The sequence below is a fragment of the Hakea prostrata genome, unplaced genomic scaffold, assembly GCF_041222555.1.
Source record: "Hakea prostrata isolate BN-2017 unplaced genomic scaffold, UWA_Hpros_2 contig_126, whole genome shotgun sequence".
NCBI lineage: Eukaryota > Viridiplantae > Streptophyta > Magnoliopsida > Proteales > Proteaceae > Hakea > Hakea prostrata.
Window position 1 is genome coordinate 44,651 of NW_028291245.1, and position 7,457 is coordinate 52,107.

Below are 7,457 nucleotides of genomic sequence, written 5' to 3' on the forward strand. Positions count from 1 at the left end.
ATCCAAAATATCTTATATCTGATCTGGGAGAGGGTTCCCGTGCTAATAGTATGAAAATAATATGCATACTATCACCAAATTTATTTATGAGAAAATTTATGTCTCTCCCTTGCACTTTCTATCTACTTTTATTCTCTTATCAAAATTTCACTTCTAATTTCCAAAAAAAAATGAATTCTTACATTTTTTTTTTCCTTTGATATATTAAAATGGACCAAATTACCCTATATTTTTGTCTTTTTCAGTCAATTAAAGCAACTACCTTCTTTTTCTTTGATCAATTTTTTTTTTCTCTATAGGAATCCATTAATATGATTAGGTATGTTTTTATTTTTTTCCTTATCCCCTCATTTATAGAAGCTTTTTTTACTTTATTTTATTTGTATTTTTAATTTTCCTTTGATGGCTTCTTATAAAAGAAGGAGAAATAAAAAAAAAATAAAAAAATATATATATCAAATCATGTTTAATGAATTCTAATAAAAGATAGAAGAATAAAATAAATAAATAAATTTAATTGCATTAATGGATTCCTATGAAAAAGGGAGAAAGAAAAAAATTACAAAATTAAAGAAAGAAAATTATATATATATATATATATATATATATATATATATATATATATATATATATATATATATATATTTTTTTTTTTTTTGAAGAATACATCTAGTATGGATGCCTATAAAAGGGAGAAATGAAAGAAGAAGAAAAAATGAAAAATATTTTAAAAAATCAACATAACTGACAAAAAGGTAAAAACAAAGGGTAGTTTTATCATTTAATTTCATTTTTTTTTTAAAATCAGAAGTGAAACTTTTGAAGATGAGTAAAATAAATAAATAGTAAGTACAAGGGAGAGATAGAAAATTTATTTTATTTATTTTTTGAAAGAAACACCACCAATTGTTGGCCTTAAAAAAAGATATCAATTCATGTGAATCTCACATTCCAAAAATAGAAAATAATAAATTTACAAAAATAATGTAAGACCATAAAAGTTGATCGCCAAACCTAGATATAGAGTTTCACAAGACACGAAAACAAGATAGATTTTATTACCTAAAAAGAAAAAGAAAAGATAACTAGGTAGATGTCATTCCAATGATTGATCATATAAATAGAGGCCACAAACATGGCATACCAAATTAGTGATGAAACTAAACCATGGTTTTAGGTGTATACGTTTTGGGATTAGTTGTATTGTTCAATTCATTTCACTATTGATTGAAGTTGAAATAGATTTCTAACTAATTTCTTTTGAAGTATATAAAAAATCATATTCTAAAGAATTGAAATTAAAATAGTCGTTTTCAGTCAATCAACTTTACGTGCTTAGACGTTTTCGAATCCTTAGACGGTTGCCGTTCTGAAAAACCCTAGCCCCGCCGTGCTCTGAGGTGGAGAGCCACCTCCACTCGTTCTGCCCTCTAGAGCCTCTCCGTCCTTCTCTCCGACTCTGTGGTTCGTGTTGAGGTTTTTTATTTTTCCACCTCCTTCTCCACCTTGCTTTGAGGTTTTTCTTTTGCAACCCTGTTCTGCTCCCTTTAGCTTTTCTTTTTCCACTCTGTTTTTGCTCCCCGCCTGCTCTCTCCCTCTGTCTACCTCTCAGTTTAACTTTCTCTCCGCCTCTCAGTTCATTCTTTTTTTCCACCACCTTCACGGCTCCACCTGCTCCCTCACCTCCCTTTCTTCCGGTGAAGTTCCGGTTCAGGAAAAAAGAAAAAAGAAAAAAAAAACATCTATTCCTCTCTGTCGGTCTCTCTGCTATCTCTTTTCCTCTAATCGGTGATTCTGTTTCTTGGAGAGGGAAAAAAAAAAATTTGTCTCTGTTTCTCTCTGTCGTTCTCTCTCTGCTAACTTTTTTTTCCCAATCGGTGGAAAGTTTCAGTTTCTTGAAGAGAAAAAAAAAAAAAAATCCAGGAAGATGCGAGGTCTAGTAATGCATTCTGCAGATCTGAAGATTTTATGGTGGAGCTGGATGTGTCTCTCAGGGATCTGGAAGTTTCGCTGCTGTAAGAGTCTCGTATCACTGGTCGCCGTCGGTGTATCTTCGCCGTCGCTGTTAGCTCCGCCCTTGTGGCGTGTTATCTCTCCGCCCTTGTGGCGTGTTATATCTCCGCACTTGTGGCGTGTTATCTCTCCATCCTTGTGGCGTGTATTTCCGTCCTTGTGGCGTGTCTATGTACGTCTTTATGGTGTGTCAATTGTAATAGAGGATACGTATATCATATTCCTTGAGCTTAAATGTTATTGTGGTTGTTACAACCACCTTTCTAAGGGTTTGGGCTTGACCCATTCCTTAGCCAGGATGACCATGTCTATTGCATGTATGACATTTGGTCAATTTCTACCCTTTGGTTCAGATCAAACCTTGTGTTTCATGCAGTTATCTTTTGTATTTCTTTCTTTTCTTTGCTGTGTTTGTAGTTTCCTTCAAGTTTATGAAGCTCTTCAGTTTCGTACCAAAAAAAAAAATTAAATTATTCTGATAGTGTATTCATCTATTGATTCTCATCAATTCCATGATGACTGTTATTGATTCAATTATTTGGTTCATAATTGATTTACCTTTATGATTGGACCTTAAATTTTTATATGGAAAGAATTTAGGATTGAAGTATACTTCATCTCTTGAACTTTTTCCTCTACTTCTGCAAATTCTATGAAATTGAACGTAAGACTTAAATCAGTTTATGAATGAATCAAATATAGAAATATCACATAGTCCATGCTTTTCTTTTATTATTATGAACAAAATTCCAAAGTCTTTGTCTCACCAATTTTTATAAAGCTCCTAGAGAGAGAACATGGATGATGGTGATGGCACCATTATCAAACCACAAAGTCCTTTCATATAATATTATAAATCAACTTTTGTTTGCATTATCTTTCAAATTATTTTGTTTGGACAAAATTATGTTTTGTCATCCAAAAGGAATATTCTGGTCCACTTCTTATAGTTTATTCATTAAATAAGCACATCAATGTCATTGCCTATCTTTGTGCTGGTATTCTTTATAGATTTGAAAGTGACAAATATAAAGTTCTCTGAAAGAATTATGAAGAGTTGCTTAGTTAGTAAGTTCAACACCTTGTGACTGTCAAACTTTGAATTCTCTTTGGGTCAAAAGCGAAGTTTTATCCAGCTTATACTTACCGTAAAAAACGATACACTCTCTAAGTTTGCAATCATTTACATTTACTAATCCTAAAATAAAAATTAATTACAAATGTCCTGCTACTGTTAAGGATTGAATTTAAAGAAGATATCATCACTAGACAAATATTTGAATTACCGATTTTACCTTTCTTTATTCAAATATTTTTTGAAGTTCGAATTTTATTCTCTTTCTTCTTTTAACTCTTGTTTTTCGGCTTCGATAGCACTAGCCTCACCACCGACCACTGCATATTTCTCTAACCTTGTAGTTTTTGAGGCTGATGTTACAACGGAAGAGGTGGTGCCAAAGAAATGTACTTCTTTTGTGGCAGAAAAGAAACATACTTCTTGAGATGCACATTTAAGTGTATTGGACTAGGGGTGTAAACGGACCGGATTCGGATCGGATAGTGGTAATATCATATCCACATCTTATTTTATTCGGACGGAGTCGAATAATATCCTATCGATTTTTGGACAGATTCAGTCGAATTTGGATGATAATTGGATAATTATTTTCTTAAAGTAGATTATTCTAAATGGGCATGAATGCAAATTGAATACAAGTTTTCAACTACCTATTTACATATTTACCATTTTATTTGTGAGGGTTATGTTTGAAATTTAAGAATTTAACAACTTTGGTAGCTATTTTTAGTAGAAAATCTAGAAAAATAGTCACATATCATAGGTAAAAAATTTATAAAATAAGAAAAATAAATTTTAATAAATAACTTAATCGGATAATTTTATCGGACGGATAATAATCAATAAGAAAGGGGTATACCATATCCACATCCTATTAGTAATCGAACGGATTCGGATACTCCTAAACGGATGCGGATAATAATTCAGAAGCAGATTTTGATTATCTATTTACACTCCTATATTGGACTTCCTTCATCATTGTAAAAAAACATATATAAAAACACTTCTTAAAATGTGGGGTCTACATAAAAGTAGAACCACATACATGGCATATCAAATTTATGAACCTATGGCATTGTTTTTAGAGCAAATTGCACAGACACCCCAAAATGAAGGCTTTAAAACACTGACACCCCACTTTATGTTTTAAAAGCACAGACACCCCATTCATTAAACACATTAGTCCATTCTGTTAGTAAAACCATTAACCCACTGTTCATTTTTCTTTAATTCCAAAAATGCCCTTACCCTATCTATTCTCTCACCTCACTCGGATTTCCTCTGCTTCACCTGTCCATCTTCACCTCTAGTAGCACCAGCAACGCCAACGCCGCCGCCACTAACACCTCCTTCGTTCTCTTCGGAACTCTCTTGCCGGAGGAATTCTACCAATGCCATTCTGTCTCTCACTCCTCTGACTACATTACCAATGCCAGAGGCATGAAGCTCTTCACCCAGTCATGGCTTCCTCTCCCACCCAACCCATGGGCGTCGTCGCCGTTGTCCACGGTTATACCGGCGAGACAAGTTGATTTGTACAGCTCACGGCCATCCTTCTCGTCGAATCGGGTTTCACCACCTGTGCAATCGACCACCAAGGTCAAGGCATCTCCCACGGTCTCCAGAACCATATTCCCGACATCAACCCCGTCGTCGACGACTGCATCGCCTACTTCGACTCCTTTAGGGCTCAGTATCAAAGCGATACATAGTTTCAAAGAACCAGATTTCACACCTTTACTCCATACACGTAACAAATCAACGACGAATGAACCAAAAGATGCTGCAAAATAGATTCGAAACAAGAGATAGGCCACTCAGCGAACAAAACAAATACCAAATCCGATCAAAATCCTCCAGTAATTTCCAACTTACTGATCTCCGAAGAAAATTGATGCGTAAACCTCAATTTAAAAAGAAAGAGAACAACAGATTGCCGATACACCCACCAATCGATCACAAAAGATCTTCCGGTATGGCTGTTGGTTCCTGAAAAAATTGAGGCGAACAAATGCAACTAAGCCATGGAAGTGCTAATTATTGGAGAAAGCTTCGGTTGATAACAAATGTGAGACTCTCGAGAGGAAGTTCACGGAGAGGCCTCATCGCTCGAAGATGAACAAAAAAAAGGGGTGAGGAAATGAAACACGGGATTTCAGAATGGTGGCGTTGGTGAGAACAACAGAACATTCTGGAGGTTTCTTTCAAGGAGGAGTGGAAGAGGAAGTTGGGAATGGCTTCCCCTAGGCGGAGCATGGCGAGAGCCGGGGGGGTGGTGGGAGGGCGTGTGGGGGCTCGGGGTTTCGAAGGAGCTTCAAGGGAGGTTTGAAGAGGTGGATCCGCCCGATGCTCATTGTTCACGGCGAGCAAGACGTACTTTGTGACCCGGCTTGCATCGAAGAGCTTTATCGACACACTTCTAGCAAGGACAAAACGATTCGAATCCACCCTGGTGCTACCGGAGGTGAAGGCGGACAGGTGAAGCAGAGGAGATTTGAGTGAGATGAGAGAATAGATAGGGTAAGGGCATTTTTGGAATTAAATAAAAATGAACAGTGAATTAATGGTTTTACTTACAGAATGGACTAGTGTGTTTAATGAATGGGGTGTTTGTGTTTTTAAAACATAAAGTGGGGTGTCAGTGTTTTAAAGCCTTCATTTTGGGGTGTCAGTGCAATTTGCTCTTGTTTTTAGTGTAGGTTTTAAGATCATTTCTATTCATCGAATCATTTTTCTATGGATTAAAGTTTTTGGTAGGATTTCAATTCATTGAATTTGAGATTCTCCTTTTCTTTCCTTTTATTTATTTATTTTTCTCCTTTTTTGGTATGCAAGTTATTGAAGTTGAGATTCCCTAGTCCTAGCAATTTTTTCGTTGAAGTAAAAAACTACTTTTTAGAAAATTGATATTTCTGTGCTAGTTTATTAATTTTAATTTGTGGTTGACTGACATTTGTGTAATTATTTGCTTTACATCAAATTGAAAAGTTGATTTGCTTATCATTAGGACTTTAAATCATTACATGGGTGGATGTACTTCTAACACAATGGTGATAACTTTTTATGCAGAGTTGGTAAGATCAAGAAAGTCTTGGATTTGAATATTTTATCTTTTTATCTCATTAATTGTAATTGACTTGAGTTTTATTACGATGAATCTATCCTTTATCAGATAGAATGACACAAATACTCTAAATGTCTCATTTTTCATCGTTTTCACCTACAACTCAACCCTGTCTACACGACTCCACCCCGCCACTCCTGCTCCCTCTGCATCCACCACCACCAGGTACTTCAGACTTAGTATGTTGATTATAAGTAAAATAAATCTATTGTTTTCATGTCTAAACTTGTGATTAGAGACACAAAGATTTTGATTTCTGATGTATTTCTTCAAATGTAAAAAAGTCACTCACAAAAGAATCACCTAAATTGATTTGTTTGGAATAGTTATTGTGCCAATAATACTGCTCCACAAGATCTTTGACTTCTTCTTTGCCACTCTCTTCTCCTTCTCCTTCCTCGTTCTTTTTTTGGTTATCATTTTCTACAACTTTATCTCTTGAACATCAATAAAAATAAGGAATTGAGAAGAACTATGATTGTTTACCAAAAAAAGAAAAAAAAAAAAAAGAAAAAGAAAAAGAAAAAGAAAAGAAAAGAAAAAAGAGAGAAGAACTATGACAAGAAATTAATGTTGATATGGTTGCGTTCTCCTGTCTCCCCTGTTAATGGTTGAGTCATTTTTCTCATTTGATATTAAGTTATGGAATTAAGTTTCAGCAAAGATTGGTTGACGCTCAGACATATACGCTACTTTGAGTCCTTGATGTTCAACAAGTTCAAATACCCTATTGGCCAAGGCAAAAGGATTTTCTCCATGGTAAAATTTGGTGGAAGCTTCTCACTTTGAATTACAAGTGAAAACGAAACATTAAGGGGTATTTGTGTCATTCTACCAATCAATGGTAGATTCATCCAAAGTTCGAAATGTCGACCCATGTCGCCGTGTCGCCCCCCAGCGACACGGCGACATGGGCGACATATCGCCGAAAGTCGACCGACTTTTGGTAGGGGTTCATTGAACCCCTGTTTCGAAGGGTATTTCAAGTCATTTTGACTTGAAATTTGACGTGTAACCTAATTTGAGGCCAATAAACACATTGGGAGTGTTATTTTGACCTAAAACATCACCTAACCTAAAGTTTATAATTGGCACATGTCCGGCTATATGCGGGCAAAACTGGAAGTTTGGAAAATTCATATAAACTAATGTAAATATGCAAAGAGAACACAAATACACTAACACAATTAGTAAAGAGATGTACTAAAGTTTTACAATTCATTATGCAATTATGTTGAGTAT